Here is a 23,753-nt window from a genome sequence, read left to right as displayed (position 1 = left end):
TGTGGCAAAGCAAAGGAAAAAAATGTTTTATTTGTAGGGATACATGATTTAAAATATTCGTGTGCTGAGTCCTAATTAGACTTCATCATCAAGCTGACCTTGCAATACTTGCATTTTAAATGGTTATGCTGCAGCAAATTGATCAGATCTTTGCTAACATTTACAACTGGAGATAATCTGATACTGGCTTTGACTTGCATCTGTACATGATAGAGTACAGAACTTTAATGTACACAAGGAGGCTATTTGCCCACTGTGTATGCATAAGCTGGTGAAATGTCTCCTACTCCTCCCATTTGCCACCTCTGTCACTGTTGCCCTTTAATTTCGCTAGTTCAGGGGCAACAGTTTCAGATTTCTGGATCAGTGGGCCCTCTTCCAGGACAGGTGGGGGCTTTAAGAAATGGAGAGTTTGCATCTTAACTGGACGAGCACCAACATCCTAGTGGAGAGGCTTTCTCGTGCAAATTGGGTGGATTTAATGTCATAAACCCGTAGGCAGGGAAACAACACAGCAGGTCAAGAACTGAGCAGAAGGTAGAGGTGAGTCGGACATCAGTCTCATGACCATGCTGCGAGAAGGAATCACCTCAGTCCAAAATGTGAGTTGGAGGTTGGAATAAATGATAGAGATATCTGTCAGAGATTAACAAATGAAGATGGAATGTGTGGGGTTCGTGAAGGAGTGAGGTGTGTGAGATCAGGAAGCTCGTACTCAAGAAAATATCAAAGGGAAAAAACAAATTTAAAAAAACTTATTTAAAAACCTTACGCCTAAAACCACAAAGCATTTGGAATAAAATTGATGAGCTGGCAGTGGATACAGAGATAAATGCGTATGATCTGGTAAGGATGATTGAAACATGGTTACAGGCAGATTAGGACTGAACAGTGAACTGTCCATGGTTACTCAGTATTCCGAAAGGACAGACATGAAGGTAAAGGAGGTGGAATTGGTGCATTGGTTAATGATGATATCAAGGCTATATTAAGAAAAGAAATTGGCACAAGGGAACAAAATGAAAATCAGTCCAGGTGCAAATAAATAGCGACTGAAGAAACCTCTTTGGAAGAGTAATTTTCAGCCACCGTCTCCCCAAAGTACTTCTGAGGTCGGAAATAATGAGGGTTCGTGACAAGCTTACAACGTTGGGATAAACGTGCATATTGAATCAATTACTGAGCTGAAAATGTGTTGCTGGAACAGCGCAGCAGGTCAGGCAGCATCCAGGAAAGAGGAGAATCGACCTTTCGGGCATAAGCCCTTCTTCAGGAATGAGAAAAGTGTATTAGAGGGGGGTCCGTTGCTGGATGCATCGGATTTGTTGTAGGTACTGGTTGTCCTAGTTGGGTCCAACTTTTGTTGGTCGGAACGTAGTCCGGAGTCCGTGCGGGATCAGTTGGTTCCGTAGGCAGGTGCTGAGGAAGGAGATGTGGCTGTGGTAGCGAGTCTGTTTGAGAACGTGGCTGAAGAGCTTTTGTGCAGAGGAGATGACTTGGGGTGTGCAGTGAGAGAGGGACTCACTTAAATCTTTGTAGAGGGAGGAAGAGAGCTTCTTCAAGGAAGGCATCCTTGTAAGAGGATTCGCAGTAGGTTAAAATCTTTGAGGAGAAAGTGAGGTCTGCAGATGCTGGAGATCAGAGCTGAAAATGTGTTGCTGGAACAGCGCAGCATGTCAGGCAGCATCCAGGGAACAGGAGAATCGACGTTTCGGGCATAAGCCCTTCTTCAGGAATGAGGAAAGTGTGAATCAATTAATCAACTTGGCAAAGGGTAGGCTCCAAGTACAAATCGTAGAGTATATGAAGGATTGTTTCTGAGAACACATGTCATGGGGCCACCCAGAGAGCAGGGTACTTTAGATTTGATATAAGGAAGGAATGAAAAACGATCTTGCAGGAAAGGATCCTCTTGTAAAGAATGACCACAACATACGTTAGTTTCAAATTTAAATTGAAAGAGTGAATACAGAGTCGCATACGAGAGCATAGTGTTGGTTAATAATACCTACATTGGTCTAAGGAAGGTGTTAGTGGGGAGTGGGGGAACAGTCAAAGGCAGGACAGATGAATAAATTCGGCAAATACTTAAGGGGATACTAAATATCTCTCAATTAAAGTATATTCGTGAGACAAGATGAATTGCATGACAGAGAAAAATTTTCCATGTCTAGATAAGGAATTCAATGACAGCATAAGCGAAAGAAAGCTAGGGCAAATCATACTGCACAAGTTAGTCACACTCCGCGTGATTGGGTAAGGCAGTGGCCTAGTGCATTATAGTTGAACTGTTCATCGAGAGACCCAGATAATGTTCTGGGGAGCTGCATTCGAATCCTGCCATGGCAGGTGGTGGAATTTGAATTCAAATTTGGGATTATCAAACTGATGGTGAACATGAATAGATTGTCAGGAGAAGCTCACCTGTTTCACTAATGTCCCATGGGGAAGGAAACTGCCATCCTTAGCTGGTCTGACCGATATGTGACTCCAGACCCACCACAATGTAGATAACTCCTAACTGCCCTCTGGGAAATCAAGGATGGGCAATAAATGCCGACCTACGCAGCAATGCCGTCTTCCTGTGAATTAATGAAAACAAACAAAAAACAAAGAGCAAAGGGTGAACACACAACATTAAAAGAAGCTATGACAGGAAATGAACGGAAACATAAATACCGATACCAGTACCTTTCACTAGTCCATAAAAAAGAAGCGCAGAGTGAAACTAATTGATGGCTCTTTGCAGGATGAAACTGAAAAGGTAATGATGAAAAACTCAGAAATGGCAGAGGCACAAAAGCACTGCTTTCTGTTTTCACATACTACACCACAAACTGTAGTTCCTACAGAGGAACTTGTTTGGATTACTGTTGTTTCTCAGTTTTATAAATTACCTCGATGCGGGAATAAAATGATGTGTTAGTAGATTTAATGGTGATAGTAAGGTTGGTGAAGTGTGGATAGTGCTGAAGGATGTTGCAGGTTACAGAGGGACATAGATAAGCTGCAGAGCTGGGCTAAGAGGTGGCAACTTGAGTTTAACGTGCAAGAGTGTGAGGTGATTCTCTTTGGATGGAGCAAAAGGAATAAAGAGTACTGGGACAATGGTAAGATTCTTGGCAGTGTCGATGAGCAGAGAGATATCGGTGTCAAAGTACGTAGATCACTGAAAGATACCAATCTGGTTAATCGGCTTGTTAAGAAGGCGTACAGTCTGCTAGCTTTTATTGGAAGAGGGATAGAATTTTGGAGACACACAAAACTCCGGTGTGACCACACTTGGAGTACTGCATATGTTTCTGCTTGCTGCAGAAACGTGGAGCGTTTGGAAAGGGTTCAAAAGAGATTTACGAGGATGTTGCCTGATTTGGAGGGAAGGTCTTAGAAGGAAAGTCTGAGGTAGTTGCCGCTGATTTCATTCGAGCGAAGAAGGTTGAGAGCTGTCTGAATTTATCTATATAAGATAATCAGAGGGTTACATAGGGTGGACGGTGTTATGAATTTCTAAGTGTACCATACCTTCAAGAGAGTTGAAAGGCTGCCCAGAGTACTGGAAAAATTAAAAATGTAATGTTTGGTTAAACAGCTAGCTGTATCTGGATTGCTATGAGACAAATTCAAATTCAAATTCAGCCAATCAGTTTAAATAATGTATCAAAATGCCAAATGCTAATCAAGTTTGTAGTGTTTTGACAATATTAAAACCAATGAAACAATCCAATCTTTTGGGGTATAAATATCAAACATTTTTAACAGTTTGCCAGAGCGGCAAAGAGCAGCAAGCCGCCAACAAGTCCAGCCTGGTAGCAGAAAGATTTGCTCTCTTACAGGTACCTTTATCAGCCAACGACCTGGGAAGCAGAATCCCCAAGAATAAGAAAAGAAGACAGGAATATGGAGAAGAATCGACAGCTGGCTGGTTTTGAAATAAGATTTTTTTTTTTAAATCGTAATCAGGATTTTTTGATCGGACTATTATTATAGAGGTGGAGGTATCAGTGTGCATACCAGTCAATTGGTGCGTAAAAACGGCGAACTTGCAAAATTTTGGGCAATACCATGATGACCTTTGAAAAGGTCAGGTGCTTTTCGGTGATTAAACAGAAGAACGAATGCTTGTGGGTAAGCAGTTTTCAGGTACCCAAATTTACAGAATGGATTAAACCTGTTCAGTTATCAGGCCCAAACAGCATTTTTACCCAGGCAACAGTTCAAATGCTGCCAAGTAACTTAAAACGGCACTTAGAGATTAAGGATCCATTTTAGTATTAACAATATGAAATCAATCATATAATAAGAATTTCTTGTGTCAAGGAGATATATATATGACAGAGGGGGAGAGTCCACTGCTCTCTGAAAAATGATGACAGGGACGTGACATCTGTGAAAGAAATATTGGGGTCTCAGAAAAAAATCTCCATGCTCTGCCTAAAAAGCTCTATCCATCAATAAAGATGCACAACACGCTGAGCAAATATTCTTGAAACCAGAAAACAACTGAGAAGGCATTTCAGACAGAGAAATACGAGGGAATAAGATACAGAAATTTCAAGAGAGTCCATTCTGGATCAACTTTGAGAAACTAAGTTTAATTTTGTTCTTACTAATAATGGATTTAGGACTGGAATCCGCATTTGTGAAACCGCATATCAGGAAATTCTTGTTTTATTCCAGAATAAGTAATTAGTTACAGAGAGATTGTTCAGTTTGTTAGTGGTTTGTTCACTGTTAAAGTTAGAATCATAGAATACCGAGAGTAGGGAAACAGGCCCTTCAGACGAACAAGGACCATACTGATCATCCAAAGAGTAAACCACTCAGATGCACTCCTCTACCCTATTAACTATAGGTTAACTATATTTACCCCTGACTAATGCACCTAACTTACACATCCGTGAACACTATGGGCAATTTAGCATGCCCAATTCAAGTAACCTGCAAATCTTTCGATTGTGAGAGGAAACCGGAGCACGTGTTTGAAGCCCACCCAGACACGAGTAGAATGTGATAACTCCACATAGAGGCTGGAATCAAACCTGTGTCTTTAGCGTTGTGAGGCAGCAGTGCTAGCCCCTGAGTCATGGTTTCACCCCTAGACAGGAAAATAGTAATTGTTAATTACAGAAAGCGTGAAAGGATTCCATTTCATTGAACCACTTCTTTATAACAAACTGGGTGTCAAAAAGGAGGTGGGTTACATCACTTGTCACACTCCCTTACCATATTATAAGGCGAGAAGATCTTCGCTGGGTGCATTGCTTTTAATTATCAGATGGATGTTGACCTCCACTTAATAATATTATATAGAGTTCAAAGTGGGTAAAGTGAATAATATATTGGTATATGGGGCATAGCAGGAAAAATGTGTCTGTGTTTGAATAGATTGGAGGTTTGAATGGAAAAAACAGTGTATTAATCCAATGGAGAGATTGCAAAGCCGAGGCACAGAGGAATCAGGCAACTGGATTGCAAAAAAAAAACACATTGCGTGCACATCTTAGGGAGGAAATATAAATCTACAAACCTTTTGAAGACAATACATTCAGGAGTAGGGAAGATTTCCTACAGTTTTGCAGGGTACGGTGAGACTACTTCAGGAGAGCTGAGGGCCCAATGACATGAAAAGCAGTCCAGAGAAAATTCACTCAACTGATTCCTGTGAGGAGCATTTATCTCTGGAGGAAACATTTTCAGGTTGGCCTTGGATCAGTTGGAGTTTAGGCAAATGACGCATGATCCCATTTGAACCCAATAATATTCTGAGTAGTCTATTCCAGGTGAATGCTGAAACAATATTTCAATTTGTGCGAGTGATTTCCAGAAATGGATGGACTCCTGGAAACTGGAGAATATCACAGTGAAGGAGTTGATGATTGTGTTAACCATCTCAAAGTGATCTGCGTCTGTGGGAACTTCCCTCCCAGAGAGGGATGCAAGGTAAGACATTGAATATTCTTAAGACACAGTCAGACAGTTTATCGGCTATAAATTATGAATTAAAGTTATCAGGCATAGCAGGAATGTGTGTTTCTGGCCACAGTCGGAGCATCCATGATCTTATCACATGGCAGACTTGGTTCAAGTTGTCCAATCACTTATTCCTGATCTTAGTTTCTACATTGCTATTGCCTTTAGATACTGACAGATAATGAACGCATTCTCAAGCGGACAAAGGCTCTCCCTTTCAGAATGATGAGCACAACTTGTGATTTTTAATCAGCATTGCGAAAGCACTTGTGGAAGTTTCATGGAGTTACAGAAAGATCAGATGCTTAGGTCAAAGTTAAAACCTCATTAAAATTGCGTTAGAAATCAGATAGGTTAGAATGGATGCCTTTAATAGAGCAGATTCCTGTGAGTTGCTCTTGTAAGGTGAATTACGTTAGCAAGACCAGCATTTATTGCCTATGTCTAATTTCCATTCAGAATAGTGAGCCCCAGAGATCCTCGTGGTGCAGGGAAACTAACTGTTACGTTTCAAAGAGAGCCACAGGATTGTGAACAAGTGACAGTGAATCGACAATGATATTGATTCAAGCCAGGATGCTATGTGACCTTGGAACTTGTATTCCTCACCACACGATGCTCACAGCGATGGAAATAGTGGGACAGTCTCTTGCTGTTCTTATTTTGGGGAATTTACCGTGATGTAGTTAAGGTCTTTTATGAGGGAGTCGGAAATAGCATTTTGAACACAGCGCTGATCCCTCCTTTTACGTACGCTCTGCCACCTCTGCATATTTTATTTATAAAGCTTGTGAATAATTTAGGATGGACCAGGATTTGGCACTTTGCACTGGAACATTTGTATTTTCCGTGACACTGAAGTATGTCCTTTGTAACATTCCCAACGATCGTCAGAGCTGAAAAAATATCTGCAGAATTTACGGATTCATTCATTTTTTGTTTGAAAGAGTGAGTGTGATGAGGGTAAAGATTCAATTAAATTGCACATAATGGACAGACTTCCCGAGTTCAAAGCATATTCTCACGTTTTCCTTGAATTGGAAGCAAATTATTAGAACAAACGTCCATTGTTGCACGTATTGCAAAAAAAAAATTGAGGTACCGCACTAGGCGAGAAAATAGATGTTGGCTGCACTTGATGGAGATACAGAATTTCAGGATAGCTGCACAATCTGAACAAGAAACAAGTGATAGAAAAAACGTATAACTAGTCTTTTCATAGACCATGACCCCCACCATGGCACACCAGGCCATTGTATCAACTGCGATAACTGATCTAATTTCTCCTGGTGATGCCCTCCCCCACCCCACACTGCCCTCCCAACCCCAGCCAATGGCCCCAAGCTGATGGCCCTCTGATAGCACAGTTCGTTTCCATCTCCTCCATATATCCACAAACAGGGTGGCCCAGCCAGCCACATTGCTTCAGTCTGCACCTGCTACAAACAACTCATCTCTTCCTACTTTGACTCAGTAATCCCTCCTGGTCCCAGTCTTTGCCCATCTACATCCGTGATTCATCTGAGACTTTATACCACTTTCAGAATTTCCATTTTGCAGGTTCCATCGACCTCCTCTTTCCCATGGTCGTACCATCCCATTACACATCCACCAACATCCCTCCCCAACCCCCACGGCAATTATGATGGTCTCAGGACTCTCTGCTCTTCCTGGAACAAAGGCCTTAACTGCACCCAAGCACCACCACCATCCTCCAACGGGCTGAGCCCGTCCTCACTCTCAACAAACTTTCTTTTTAACATCCCCATGATCACTCTAACTTTGCCTTTCCTACACATCTTTGCTCTCTTCTGGTGGATCTTGTGCCCCAGCTCCTGACTACTGTTTGGAGGCCTGTACAAGTCTTCAATTATGTTTTTTTCACCTTTTCGATACCTCAATTCTACCCACACAGATTCCCCATCATCTGACCCTACTCAATTTCTTACTATTGATTTAGTTTTATTTCTTACCAATAAGGCAACTGTACATTTCCACCCACCTGCTTATCTTTTCATTAAGATGTATATCCTTGAATATCCAGCTCACAATCCTGATACCCTTGCAGCCATGTCTCCGTGATGCCCGCCACGTCATACCTGCCAATTCTGATCTGCGTCACTAGCTCGTTTACTCTATTCCTTCCACTGCATACATTCAGATATAACACTTTCAGTCCTGTATTAACCGTTCCTCTTCACGTTGTCATTCGTTTGTCCAGTGCGCTTGAAGTTTGATTGCTAACACTCTCCATACACTCTGTCATATTTATGTCTGTGTTGGAGATTTTAATAACTTCTCCTGAGTTCAGCACTCTTACATCCTCTATAACTCGGGTTTTCTAATATCTGACCTTGCCCACACTCGCCCTATTTAGTTTAAAGCCCTGTCTCCAGGCCTGGATGTGCGATCCCCTAGTACTCTGGTCCAAGCACGGTTTGGATGAAGACCACGCCATTGGACGCCAATCAGTCCGTTTACTCTGCTTTGAGAATCAATTGGATTGCAGTTATTCTATTCCTTTCAATAGCAGGGTCTTTACACAGCAACCCTAGTGGGTCACAAAGTGCCGAATGTCTTTGTGTCCACAGCCCTGCTTAGGGAGCATCCAGTGCCAAGCGATGAGTTCTAAGGAGTCTCAGGAGTGGCTCGAGGAAAGGCTGCATGCAATAATGGATGGACCGAGGGACTGAGAGGAATAGCTTGGGAACCAGTGACATTGCACTCACATAAGTGGCCAGGCAAGTATCCTGAACACCAGGGTCGCTTTTACGAAAATCGGTTACATTTGCCGTATTTCTTCATCGACCTGAAACAGAAATACTGCCGATGGCATAAACACGGAGATGGACAGTGGAGAGACGAAAGGAGTTAATGCTCCTAATGCAAACATGGGGAGATTGTACAAAGGCCACACAGATAGGCTCCAGAGATTGGAATTGAACCCGAGTCCCTGGCACTGTGAGGCAGCAGAGCTATGTCACCAAACCACCCAACGATAGCTAACAGGATTAGTGTAGTTGCATGTTGCCTTTTGCAGTCAATTCCCTGGGATACTCTCCCTCAGTCCCGATAAGACGGGGAATCCTTTCTATAGTAGCAGAGGATAATTTAAAATAAACAATAAGGTGGAAAATATGAACGTACAAGCTAGCTCCCCATATGAAAAGAGACTGCAAGAGTTTAATTAAGATCCATATCAGGAAGAGATGCAAAAGCGAACATTGGACAACTTGAAAATGAGGCCAGCTACAGAGAAATGGAGGACGAAGAATTGGAGAATGAAATGAATAGGTGCTTTGCATCAGTCCTCACAAGGGTTGGCAACTAGCAGCATTCCAGAACGTCAAGACAGTCAAGGGCGAGAGATGAGTGTAGTGGTCGGTGCTGATGAGAATGTGGTGTGGAAGCTGCAATGTTTGAAGATGGATAAATCACACAGACTGGAAGGATAACAATCCAAAATTCTGAAGGAAATAGAGGAGAAGATTGTGGAGGCAGTGGTGGTGGATTTTCGGAAATAAATATCCTCAGGGAGCGTCGCAGGGAACTGGAAAATCAGAATGTAAAATCTCTGAGCAAGGAAAGAAGGGAGGCAAAAGACAAGAAATCATAAGGCAGTTAGCCTGCCATCGGTCACTAATCGGGTTTTCGAGCCCAACATTAACAATGAGGCCGCAGAGTTGAGTCATAGAGATGTACAGCACGGAAACAGACCCTTCGGTCCATCTTGTCCATGCCGAACCAGATATCCCAATCTCATATCGTCCCATTTGCCAGCATCCAGCCCATATCCCTCTAAACCCTTTTTAATCATTTACCCATCCTGATGTATTTTAAATGTTGCAATTGTACCAGCCTCATTAGCCATGGTTGATTTATCTCTTCAATTAGACTTTTATGCATTTGATGAATGTATAATGTTATTAATGATGTATCTTTTCAAATTCTAGCTATTGCCTGTCTCCTGGCAAAGCTTTTAGTGATTTGCCCAAGACACCAACTTGCCAACTCAGCCAACTTGCCACTCATACCCTCTTAGCTTCCTTTGTTCAGATTCCAATTTCTAGTTTCAGAATGAACTACGGTACTGTCAGATCTCACAGGGTCCATTGAAATAACTTTATTAATTAGACTTCCTCGTTGTATAGGACTAAATCTAAAGTAGCCCAATCTCTAATTGATTGTGCTATGTTAAATTTCAACTGAGGAATTGTGGATGGTATTAATTGCACAATTGTCATTGAACATTCCCACTTTTGAACTTATGATGGAGGGAAGGGTATTGATGAAACAGCTGGACATGGCTTGGCCTGGGATATTTCGCTGAAGAACTGGGCCCTTGTAATGCAGTACTTGGAGGTGCATAGTAAAATAGGGCTGAGTCAGCATGACGTCTGAGTTTTGTTCATCTATTGTTTACAAGATGCATAAGCAGAGATATAAAAACAGTTAAATTAATAAAAAAACAAATTCAGCACTAGCTAAATACAATAACGATGGCGGGTCGGGGCATGTGTTGTTTCTGCATCATGTGATAGCTGGAGACATTCACTGTATCGCTCAGCAATCCTAACCTGCGTTGTGACGAGTTCACTGAACGTGCTATCCACTACCTCCTCAGCATCGCGGATGCTCCACAGTGAGTCAATCCTTAGCTCCAGAGCCGTCATGCGGTCAAACAACAGCGCCAGCTGGATACATTTCTTACAAGTGTAAGAGTCATGAACGTCAGACACGTTCCTAAGGTCTCACATCAAGCAATAGTCACATGCCACGGGTTTGAGGACCCTGCAATTGTAAGCTTAACTTTATACGAACTAACTAAAACCAAACAATACACTTAAATAAATGACAAAGATGGATAAGAAATAAAAGCCTTACCTTACAGGATCTTTTTTCTTCTGGTTAGTGGGGGGCGTTAGGGAGATATACGTGTAGTATCTTGGTATAGCCACTGCCCAAATATAAATTAAGCCCTAAACTTCCCGGCAGCCCTCACTTCACTCCTCCTTCTCTCCTCTCCGCTCTGGAAAAATAGAGTTCGTTGTCTAGTAGGTTTGGTGGAGGTGATAGATAACAGATCCTGTCATCATTGGACTGATTTAGAGGACTCCTCTTTCCCAGTTAATGAACTCACTCTTAAGTATTTATTGTTGAGTCTGTCCATTTTAAAGAAAAAAGTAATTGCCGGAGTTGTGCTGAAATGATATTTAAAATTTCATGCAACAAGACTCTTCAATTTGCCAATGAGGTTAGGAATAGGATGGTAGTAGAGTTAAATACATGGGCAAAGAACTGGTAGAGGAGGCAGCACTTCCGATATGTGTATCATTGGAATTCCCGAGTCCCTCTCTCAATCAAATCTCGATAATATTAACATCGCAGTTATATATACTGACCCAAGCTCCAAGTTCATCCGTCTTGCCTGTCATACTCCTCACATTATAATCAGCGCATTTCAGACTGTCAGGCCCATTGTGTTCAGTAACCTCTGTCTCTTTGTTGTTGGTCTTAGCTGTACTGGGATTAGTCACCAACCCCGCATCAGTCTTGTACTTGTGGACCTATTCCTCTGGTTCCCACTGTTCCCCCCTCCCCCGAACGACCACACGAGCTTAAACCCTTCTGTTTGACAACAGCAAACCTGCCTGCCAGGAGATTGCTGCCAGTTCAGGTCCATCCCATTCTTCTTGCGAACATCCTACCGACCTGCAAATCCCAATGATCCACATATCGGAGATTGCTGTCAATTAAGGTCCATCCCGTCCATCTTGTGTATATCCTATCGACTCAGGATCTGATGGCATTGGGCTGAAGTGTGTTTATGTCAACGCAATGATTATTATGGGTAAGGCAGATGAGCTTACAGCTTGATTCAAGACATGGGACCATTATGTTGCAGCCATTACAGGCACTTAGTTTGGAGAGGGACAGGGCTGGGCGTTCAACGTTCCAGGATATTGTTGTGTTAGGTGAGATAGAAAGGAAGGTCAATGAGGTGGAGGAGCTGTATTACTAATCAGGGATCATGTTGCATTTGCACTCAGAGAGGTCGTACTGGAGAGCTCATCCACTGAGGCAATATGGGTAGAGCACAAAAATAAGATTTTTGCAATTACTGTGTTCGGATTATACTACAGTCCTTTCAACAGCCACCGAGACTTTGGGAACAAATGTGTGGGCCAGTTATGGGAAGGTGTAATAAAAACAGAGATGTCACAGTGAGTGACTTCAACGTCCACAATATTGACTAGGACTCCCTGAGAGCAATGGCTTAGATGGGGCAGAATTTGTTTGGTGCATCCAAGTGGGTTACTTGAAACGGTATGTGCATAATCCACTACTGAAGGGTCATACTGGACCTCGTGTTGGCTAATGAGCCTGGACAGGTGACTGTTTTAAAAAAATTCTCAAGGTCAGGTTCGTAGGAGAGTAGTCTGACACAGAACAAACGACCAAGAGGCGAGTCTGCTAGAATATGGGCATTTTATTCCCCGCATCGTCGCCACAACCAGGTCCAAACAACGGGTCTGGCTTATACTCACTCTACATGTTACCAAAACTGGGAGCCGTCAGTTCTCGTAGAGCGGTTGCCAACAACCCACGCTCGGCGGTTAAACGTAACCCCGGAGCAGACTCACCGAACTGGAGACTTTTTCAGCTGATATACTCTTTTCCAGATATAAACATTCATGTGAACAGCAGAGCAAGCCTAAAAAACACATTCCATTCTGGTTACATACAGATAAGAAGATTCACACGGGACTAAGCAACACCTCCATTCCGGTTAGATTCACACATGTATTGGGACATAATTTTTAACCGTTTCACCACATTCCACTGCTTGGAATTTTACACCACATTCCACTGCTTGGCCCAATACATGTGTTACATTATGCTTAATTCAGTTCAATTCGTTTCAGTTAATTTCAGTTCAGTCAATTCAGTGTAATTCAATTCAGCTCAGTTCAGGTCTGTTCAGTTCAATTCAATTGTGTTCAATTCAGTTCCGTCCATTTCAATTCAATTTAGCTCAGTTCCATTTTGTTCCGTTCAATTTGATTCACTTCAGTTCCACTCAGTTCAGTTCAGTTCAATCCCATTCAATTCTGTTAACTCCGCTTCAGCTTTTTGGACATGCCCACATCCTCCGCTGTACCCCAGGCAAGGGGTTCTTCGGCAGGACTGGGATCCTTTCTCAAACAAACTGCCACGTACATGCCCACATCCATGCCATCCCGGGACGGTCGGGACCTCCACAGTTTGTTCTTCTGGTTTCTTAGTCTTTTTCCAAAACATTGTTCTGTATCAAAATCTCTCCTCAATTGCGATTGATCCTGCCGACTACGCCAAATGTTTTAAAAAAATTCTCAAGGTCAGGTTCGTAGGAGAGTAGTCTGACACAGAACAAACGACCAAGAGGCGAGTCTGCTAGAATATGGGCATTTTATTCCCCGCATCGTCGCCACAACCAGGTCCAAACAACGGGTCTGGCTTATACTCACTCTACATGTTACCAAAACTGGGAGCCGTCAGTTCTCGTAGAGCGGTTGCCAACAACCCACGCTCGGCGGTTAAACGTAACCCCGGAGCAGACTCACCGAACTGGAGACTTTTTCAGCTGATATACTCTTTTCCAGATATAAACATTCATGTGAACAGCAGAGCAAGGCTAAAAAACACATTCCATTCTGGTTACATACAGATAAGAAGATTCACACGGGACTAAGCAACACCTCCATTCCGGTTAGATTCACACATGTATTGGGACATAATTTTTAACCATTTCACCACATTCCACTGCTTGGAATTTTACACCACAGTGACTGACATTGCATGGGGACAGCATTGTGGATCATTTTGGAAACTCCTTCAGTTTGAAGATAGCTAAGAACATGGATAAGTCAGTATCTTTCGAGAAGCGATGGAATTGGAGTACGGCAAGTTATGTCAGTATCAGGCAGGAGCTAGGGAGTGTTAATTGCGAGGAGTAGCTATCAGGCAAATCCACATTTTGTGTGTGGCACCTGTTTATTGTGTCCTTCACTGAATCAGCTTGTCTCTACAGGCACATAACATTTTTATTGTGGGTCAGAGAACCTCAGAATTAAGAGAGCACAGATGGAAGCCATTCAGTCTTTCGTACACCCACGAGCTCTCCAACTACGCTGTCTGAAAGCAGAGAGAGTTATTGGAGATGGACAGAGAGAGAGAGAGAGAGAGAGAGAGAGAGAGAGAGAGAGAGAGAGAGAGAGAGAGAGAGAGAGAGAGAATGAAATAGATAGAAAGAATGCGAAGGGAGATAAACAGAGAGAAGAGAAAACGAAATGACAGAGTGAGTGAGAAATGAAGAGGTGTGAATCGGTGATGAAATGAGATAGATCAGGAGACAGCATGAGGAGAAATAAAGAGAAGATGGAAGTTTTATATAAACATTCCCCCTGAACTGCAAGCCCTTTGCTTGGGAGCCATACCTCTGAGCACCATGCTGACACTGGTTGTGATCCGAGATCATTTATCTCCTATAATGTCACAGAGTTGAGTGGATGACAGCTAAACAGAATACAATAGACCAATTGACCGACTCCAGAGAGAAGGTGGATTAATTTAAGTACACTGTGTCAATAATAGCAGGAACTGATAACCCCCTGAGACGCTGTGCGAGATACTGGGCCAGAGAATCTCAATGAGGGGGATCACTGTCAGAGGGGAAATCAGCATCTCAGCTGTGGGTCAAGTAATGACTGAAAAAGTTTGCACACCACTTCTATGGTTTAGTAATCCACATTTCACTTCATATAGCTCGATATCATGAGTGTATTTTAACAATCTTATCTCTTTGTACATTTCATATTTTGGTTTGCGAGAAAATCATTTTGTCCCTGTATTTTGTGTTGAATAAATGCATTTCATTTCTGGGGAAGAAAGGACCTGTTCTGATGGGACAGCCTTTATCGGATCCATGCTGGGACCAGAGTCCGAATGAAATGCATAACTAGGGCGGTAGCCAGGGATGTAAATGAAATAGGAGTTGTGGTGGGTATTGGGGAACGTCAATCAGTTGTAGGGGTAATTAGAAACCTGAATTAAAAGAGGAGGTAAGAGTGCAGAATTCAGGATGGATTATTAAAATCTCCATCACAGACATAAATAGGCTAGAGTATTTAGAAATGATTAACAAACAAACTTCAATCACACTGGAATACGAATGACAATGAGAGGAGGGATGGTTAATACAGGACTGACAGAGTTATATCTGAATGCATGCAGTATGAGGAATAGGGTAAATGAATTCGTGACCCAGATCGAAATTGGCAGTTATGACGTGATGGGCATCATGGATACATGGCTGCAAGGGGATCAGGATTGGGGCTACATATTCAAGGATATGCACCCTATCCAAAAGATAGGCTGGTGGGCTGACGAGGTGGGGTTGCCTTATCAGTAAGAAATGAAATTAAATCAATAGCAAAAAATAACATAGGGTCAGATGGTGTAGCATTTGCATGGGTAAAATTGAGGAAGCACAATGTTAAAGCAACCATAATTGTAGTGAGGAGCTGGGCCATCAGATATATTAGGAGATAGAAAAGATGTGTAGGAAAAGCAAGGTTACAGTGATCATTGGCGATGTCAATATTCAGGGGGACTGGGAAAATCAGATTGGTAGTGGATTGTAAGAAAAGAAATTCATGAAATGTCCACAAGATTTTTTTTGAGTAGCTTGTGATGCAATCCACGAGGGAACAGGCAATACTAGATTTAGTGTTGTGCGAAGAGGCAGACGAGATAAGGGATCTTAAATTGAAGGAAGCGGTCGTAAGCAGCGATCATAACATGGTTGAATTTAAACTGCAATTCGAGAGGCAGAAGATAGAATAAGAGCCAACAGTACTTCAGCTGAATAAAGGCAACTGCAGAGGCATAAGGGAAAAGCTGGGTAGAATTGACGGGGACAGTAGCCTAGCAGAAAAGATAGTAGAACAGCAATGGCAGGAGGCTCTAAGAGTAATTTAGGAGACACAGCAGAGATACATTGCAAGCATAAAGAGGCATGGTACAGGGAGGATGAGGTAACCATGCCTGACGAGGGAAGTCAGGGATAGCATCAAAGCAAAGGAGAGAAGTATATAATGTGTTGAAAGACAGGGTGAAACCAGAGTTTTGGGAAGCTTATAAAGACCAACAAAGGGCAACAAAAATGTTTCAGGAGGGAGAAAATTAAATAAGGGGGTAAGCTAGCCACTTAGATATATAAAGTACAAAAGAGAGGCAAAAGTAGATAATGGAAATTATGCCAGAGAGGTCGTGGTGGGGAACAAAGGAATGGCTGAGGAACTTTGCGTCAGTCTTCACAGTGGAAGACATGATTAATTTCCGGAAAAATCCACAGAGTGCGGGGAAGAACGGAGTATGGTGGTCATCACCAAAGAGAACGGTTTAGAAAACTGAATGGCCAGAATGCAGATAAATCATCTGGACCAAAGGCACTACACCCAAGCCTTGTAAGTGAGATAGCTGAAGATGCAGTGCAAGCGTTAGTTGTTATCTTTCTGGATTGACTAGAATCAGGAAAGGGCAAAGTGGACTGGAAAATCGCTAACGTGACACCCCGTTTAACAAGGGATTAAGGCAGAAGACAGAAAATTACAGACTGATTAACCTAATCTGGGTAAGATTCTGAAATCCATCATGAAGAATGCGATTTCTGAATACTTGGATGTAGATGGTAAAATAGGACAGAGTTAGCATGGTTTCATCAAGGGGCAGTCATGCCTGACAAACATACTGAAATGTTTTGAGGATGTACTGAGCAAACTAGGAGAGCCAATGGATATTATTTTAGTGCACCCCAAGACGTCCTTTGACAAATTGCTACACTAGAGGTTATTTAGAAAGGGAACTCATGGTGTCAGTGGCAACGTGCTAGCATCGATTTAAGCTAGCAGAGAGTAAAGGTAAAATGTGCCTTCTCACGATGGCAGTCAGTGACAAGCATTGTTCCACAAGACTCAGTGTTGGGAGCACCAAATTTCACATTATACAGCTAACGATCTAGATGAAGGAACTGAGGGCAATTTGGCTAATTTTAGTATTAGAATCACGAGAGTGTGGAAACAGATCTTTTGGCAAAATAAGTCCTACACCAACCCTCCGAAGAGTAAACCAAGCAGACCCATTTTCTGCTGAAAAATAACTTAATATCTGGGCAATTTAGCATGCTTATTTCACCTAATTTGCAAATGGTTGGACTGCAGGCAGAAACCAGAACACCCACAAGGAATACATGCAGATATGGAGAGAATGTGCAAATTCCAAACTGGCAGTCACCCGAAGTGGGAAACGAACCTGGGTCCCTGGTACTGTACTAACCACTAAACCACCGTGCCACCAACAGACTGATGTACAGACAGAACTAAGATATGAAGAGGGTCAGGTAGCATCGAAGAGGTGGAGAGCTTGCAGAAAGGTGCTCCACCGATTCTCCTCAACTTCCCAAGCCTCTGTGCTTGAACTCCACCCTTCCTACCACAACAATGATGGACCGCCGTGGTCTTTAACTTCCATCCCACCAACCTCCAAATACAAGTCATCATCCTCTACTATTTCTGTCACCTCCAGTCAGACCCCACCACCAGAGATATATTTCCCTCCCCACCCCTATCAGCATTCTGCGGGGACCATTCCCTCCACCACTCCCTCATTAGGTCTGCCCCCCACCAACCCCACCAAGCCATTATCTACTCCTGGCACCTCCACTTGCCATCCCAAGTTGTGCAAAACGCGCCTACACCTCCCCACTCACCTCCATCCCAGGCCCAAAGGATCCTTCTAGAACCCGTAGACATTGTACGGTATCCATTGCTCCTGTACATTGAGGAGACAGGATGTCAACTTTTGGAATGTTTCAGGGAACATCTCTGGGGCACACACACACACATACATACTCACACACACACACAACGACCCCACCACCCTATGGCCAAATACTTCAACTCTGCCTCCCAATCTGTCAAGGACATGCCAGGTCTGGGGCTGCTCCACTGCTAAACTCAAGTCACCCAACACCTGAAGGAACAACATCTCATCTTCCACCTTGGGACCGTGCAACCACATGGTGTCAATGTTAATTTCACCAGTTTCCTCATCTCACCTTCCCCCACCTTATCTGAGATCTAACACTCCAACTTCGTACTGCCCCTTTGAACTGTCCAATCTGTCCACCTTCTCTGACATTCACGATCACAATCCACCTTCGTCTAACTATCGCCTTCCACGCTACCACCGCCTCTAGCCTTACCCTCTCCTATTTATCTTTCAGCCCCCTTCAGCCCACCCTCCTCTATCCTGACGAAGAGCTTATGCCTGAAACGTTGCACCTCCTGCTCCTCGGATGCTGCCTTACCGACTGTGTTTTTCGAGCACCACACGTTTGGACTGTGATCTCTTGCAACTGCAGTTCTCACCCTTACCTGCAGAAGAATGTGGGCAGTTTGGGAGATTGGGTAAAGAACTGGTCGATAGAGTACAGTGTGCGAAAGTGAGTGGTCGTCCTCTTTGACAGAATGTCAAGAGGCATGCACTATTTTCAACATTAAGAGTAAAATCAGAAGTTTGAAGTGCAAAGAGACTTTGGAGTGCTAGTCCAGGAGTCTCTCAAGGTAGACTTGCAGGTTATCAGTAGTAAGGAAGGCCAATACAATGATGCCATTCATTTCAAAAGGGTTAGAATATAAAAACATGGATATGCTTCTGAGTCTGTATAAGGGTCTGGTCAGACTACATTTGGAGTATTTTGTGCAGTTTTGTGCCCGGTATCTCATTAACGATGCACTGACACTGGAGGGTGTTAAGAGAAGATTCATAGAAACGGTTCCAGGAATGAAAAGCTTAACATATGTGGAACATTTGAGGACTCTGGGTCAATATTTGATGGAGTTTGGAATGATCTGGGGCATCCAATTGAAACTTACCAAATACTGCATGACGTGGACAGAGAGGATGTTTGAAAGATGTTTCTATTGATAGGAGAGACTAGGACTTGAGGGCCCAGCATAAAGGGAAGACCTTTTAGAACAGAGATAAGGAGAAACTTCTTCAGCCAGATAGTCGGGATTTATGGAAGCTGTCGAGACCGGATCACTAAGTATATTTAAGACTGAGATGGGGGATCCAAGATGGCGGCGACCCAGCAAGACTGAGCCTATAGTGCTCCTCCCAAGACTTGGGTACAGTGGGTCACCCACCCCCTACCACGCTCACCAAATCATTTATAATAGTTGTGTAATTTAATTAGTTGTGTAATAATATATTTAAACAATTTAATCCTAAGTAAAAATGACTAAAGGGAAGGGAGCCCGCAGCTCTCAGCAAGCAGGAACCCCTCCCCCACCCTCTCCAGCTGCAGCAGAGGCGTCTACAGCCGCCCCGGGGGACTTACCTACAGTGACAAGCCTTGCAGAAATGATTTTCAAGCTGGATTCGAAGATCGATGCCTTTATTGCAGAATCCAGAAATCGTTGGGACTCGCTGTCGGCCGCGCTGCAGAAGCACCACCGAAAAATCCAAGAAATCGAGCGCCGAGTCGGAGGGGCGGAGTTAAAGGCCGCGAGCTCTGAAAATACCGCTCAATCGGCCGTGAATCGGGTCCGGACTCTCGAGCAGCGAGTCCGGACCTTGGAAAATCATATTGACGACCTCGATAATCGAGGTCGTCGAAAAAATATTCGTTTGCTGGGCCTTCTCGAACGCGAAGAGGAAGGCCATCTTACAGCATTCCTGGAGCAGCGGCTGCCACAGCTTTTAAATCGGGAAGCTGGATCAGGCCAGGTAAGGGTGGAATGAGCCGACCGGGTCGCAATACGCGGGCCCGGCTCAAACCAGCGCCCACGCCCGGTCCTGTTCCGGCTGCAGAGCTACAAGGAGAGGCAGATACTCCTAGAAGCCTCTAGAAATCTTGGAAAAGACCCCCAAGCTATGATCTACAAAGGATCCAAAATCATGCTATTTCAGGACTTTTCCCCGGCTCTGGTTCGAAAGAGGAAGGCATTCGACGAGGCGAAGAAGTGTTTAAGGGACTTAAATATTCAGTACTCCTTACGCTACCCAGCGATGTTACGCTTTAACCATGAAGGATCCGTATATAACTTTGGATCACCAGAAAAGGCTAAGGAATTCTTGGACTCTCTTAGATAAACTGTAAGACATAATGGATGTTGGTTTGCCTTTCCCCCCGCTTTGGTTTATATCCCCCCTTTTTTTTCCTCTTACCTTACTGTTTAATATTATCATGGGAGGTGGGGAGAGGGATTTGATTTTCCCCCCCCTGGGGTTGTTTTCTGTTATTATTTTATGTATATATGAGGGATGTATGTATATGTGTATGTATGTATGTATATATATATATATATATATATATATATATATAAGCTGGGGGGTTTGGTTAATGTTGGTGGGGTGAGGTGGTTACCTTATTCAATTTTACTTCTGTCTCTGGGAGCGGGGTTGTTTTCCCTTGTTATTTTGTATTATTATATTTAATTATTATTTGTTGAGGTGGTAATTTTATAGTTATATGTTTATATATGGTGTTAACATTACCAAACATATCCAGGTGTTGGTATGGGTGAGGGTAGGGTGCTCATTGTTAACTCTAGCTTTGTATTATATTTGAATTCTCCTCATTTTATTGAGGAGTGCCTGGGTCAAGGGTGGGGCATTGGTTGGGAGAGAATATGATGGACTTTTGGAGAGGATGTGACACCCCCGGGAACAAGGGGGAAAATCTCCACTTAGATACGTTTTATATTTTTTTATTTAGAAATAGTTTTTTATTGTATTGTTGTGGGTGTATTAAAGAGGTTTTATTGTTGTAAATTTTATATGTTCTACGCTCGGGATGTTCTGGATAGGGTTCCCCTCCCGATGGGTCTCGGATTGGCCCAGAGGATTATGGTTGATCAGTTGGTTAAGTGGTGCACCTGGAATGTCAAGGGGAGTAATTCGCCAGTCAAAAGGAAGAAAATATTATCAAATCTTAAGAAGGAAAGAGTTGATATAGCTCTCCTACAGAAGACACACCTGTCAGATAAAGAACACTTGAAATTACGACAGGGCGGATTTGATCAGGCCTTTTTTTCTTCTTTTAGCTCAAAAAGCAGGGGAGTTGTTATTCTTGTTCGGAAGAATTTCCCTTTCAAAATCCTAAAGCAGATAAAAGACGAATCTGGACGATATATCTTGCTTAAAGCCCTCATAAATGGAGAGGAATATGGAATTTTAAATTTGTACTGCCCCCCGGCACACGCCTTTAAATTTATAACGGAAGCCTTTTCAAAATTGATGGCATTTGATGCCCGTCATATAATTATAGGGGGGGACTTTAATTGTATTATGGATCCGGAAATAGATGGATTCCCAAGAGTACTGCAGGAGTATCTCCCAGATCTAGACAATTGATGGATCTGAACAAAGAATTAGGATTAGTAGATGTATGGAGATGTCTTCATCCACAGGGCAGAGATTTTTCATTCTACTCCAATCCACATAAATGTCATACCAGAATTGATATGTTTTTTGCCCCCTCGACGTTTTTAAATTCCATATCATCCTGTAAAATAGGTAGCATAGCAATTTCCGATCACGTTGTTGTATATATGGAAACTAAGGCGAGGAACAATGGGACATCCCCTCGGCATTGGCGTCTGGACCCCTTCCTAATGAAAGATAGTAAATTTGTAAAGTACTTCTCTCAAGAATTTTAAACTTTTTTAGAAATTAATTCAGGTACAGCTAGCAACCCGTCAATGATGTGGGAGGCCATCAAAGCTTACACGCGAGGTTTGATCATCTCCTACTCAGCGACCCAGAAGAAATGGAAAGGAGAACAACAGCGTCTGCTTGAAGCCCGCTTAAAAGCGGCTGAAACAGCATACACTGATAGACCGTCTATTATTAAATTGCAAAGGATTACAGCTCTTAGGACAGCTATAAACACTAGGCTTACTCAAACGGCTAAGAGGGAAATATTATTTGCAAAACAAAGGTAATATGAATATGGCGACAAACCGGGTAGATACTTAGCATTTCGTGCAAAGAAAAAAAAGCCCCTCAGACTATTACATCTATCAAGGAATGTACGGGTATTTTGACTCATGATCATAAAAAGATAAATGCGATCTTTAGAGAATTTTATTCTGAGTTATATAAATCGCAGGATTATGAAGATAGGACGAGGAAGATGCAGTCATTTTTTTAAACATTTGACTTTTCCAGGCCTAACTCCGGAACAAGTATCGGTCCTAAATGACCCTCTTACACTCCAAGAAATACTTGATGCAATTAGGCAACTTCGGAATGGTAAGGCACCGGGCCCAGATGGTTTTCAAGCTGAATTCTATAAAGAATTTACAGAAATATTGGCTGGTCCACTTATGGACATGTATAACTATGCATATAGTCAGGGCTGTGTCCCGCCTTCGCTGAAAGAGGCAAATATCTCTCTTATCCTTAAAAAAGGAAAGGACCCAGAAGATTGTACATCATACAGACCAATATCCTTGCTAAATGTAGATTTTAAAATCCTTTCTAAAACGTTAGCACTGAGACTAGAAAGGATACTGCCACATATTATAAAGGAGGATCAGACGGGGTTTATTAAGGGCCGTAGATCATCCAATAATATTGGAAGGGCTCTGAATATGATTCAAGCCTGTCATCAGGGAAAGATACCAGGAGTAGTGGTTTCATTAGACGCGGAAAAGGCATTTGATAGGGTCGAATGGTCCAAAATTTGTTTTACACATTGGAAAGGTTTGGCGTTGGACAGGTGTTTACCAAATGGGTCTCAACATTGTATAGTGATCCCAAAGCAGTTGTGGTTACCAATGGATTAGGTTCGGATAGCTTCAGTGTAGGTAGGGGCTGCCGTCAGGGATGTCCCATCTCGCCATTGTTATTTACGCTAATAATTGAACCACTAGCAGAAGCTATACGAGCTGATCCAAAAAAGTGGCCCCAAGGATTGGTACAGGTAAACATAAAATTACCCTTTATGCAGATGATGTTCTTCTATTCCTCAGTAACCCTCTGATGTCCATAGCTCGCCTAATCCAAGTTATCAATACATTTAGTGAAATTCTCAGGCTATAAAATTAATTTATCAAAATCGGAGGCTCTGCCAATGGGTGGCCTTGCGATGATACCCTGCTTAGCGGACGGATCCCTTTTTCCCTTTCATTGGTCCCTGGAGGGCTTCTTATATCTAGGCATTTTTATTACTCCAGTATTTGGTCAGTTGTATAAGGCTAATTTTGTGTATTTACTGGAAAGGATAAGGCAGGACCTCCAGCGATGGGGAGACCTACCAATTTCCTGGTTGGGTAGAATAGCACTAATCAAAATGAATGTCCTGCCCCGTCGCCTATATCCTATGAGAATGCTTCCGGTGATGCTGCAGAGGTCGGCTTTATGTAAATTATATGGCTGGCTGAGTTCCTTTATCTGGAATCATAGGCGGCCCCTCATTAAGCTGAAGACGCTACAGCTTCCACAGGCAAGGGGTGGATTGGACTTCCCAGACTTTAGGAAATATCAGTTAAGTTCCCTATTAAGTTACATAGCTGATTGGGTCTTGTCTGATCCACAACCAATCTGGTTGGACATCGAGGCCTCTCAAGTAAAATACCCACTTATTAACATTTTATTCTCAGACAAGAGGAAAATCATTACAGGTCACTGTAAAAACCCTATAATACTAAATGCAATCAAGGCTTGGAATA

The sequence above is a fragment of the Chiloscyllium plagiosum genome, unplaced genomic scaffold (genome assembly GCF_037043375.1).
Source record: "Chiloscyllium plagiosum isolate Xiang-an unplaced genomic scaffold, Cpla_swu_hap1 HiC_scaffold_42, whole genome shotgun sequence".
Taxonomy (NCBI): domain Eukaryota; kingdom Metazoa; phylum Chordata; class Chondrichthyes; order Orectolobiformes; family Hemiscylliidae; genus Chiloscyllium; species Chiloscyllium plagiosum.
Note: the sequence above shows the minus strand (reverse complement) of the source record.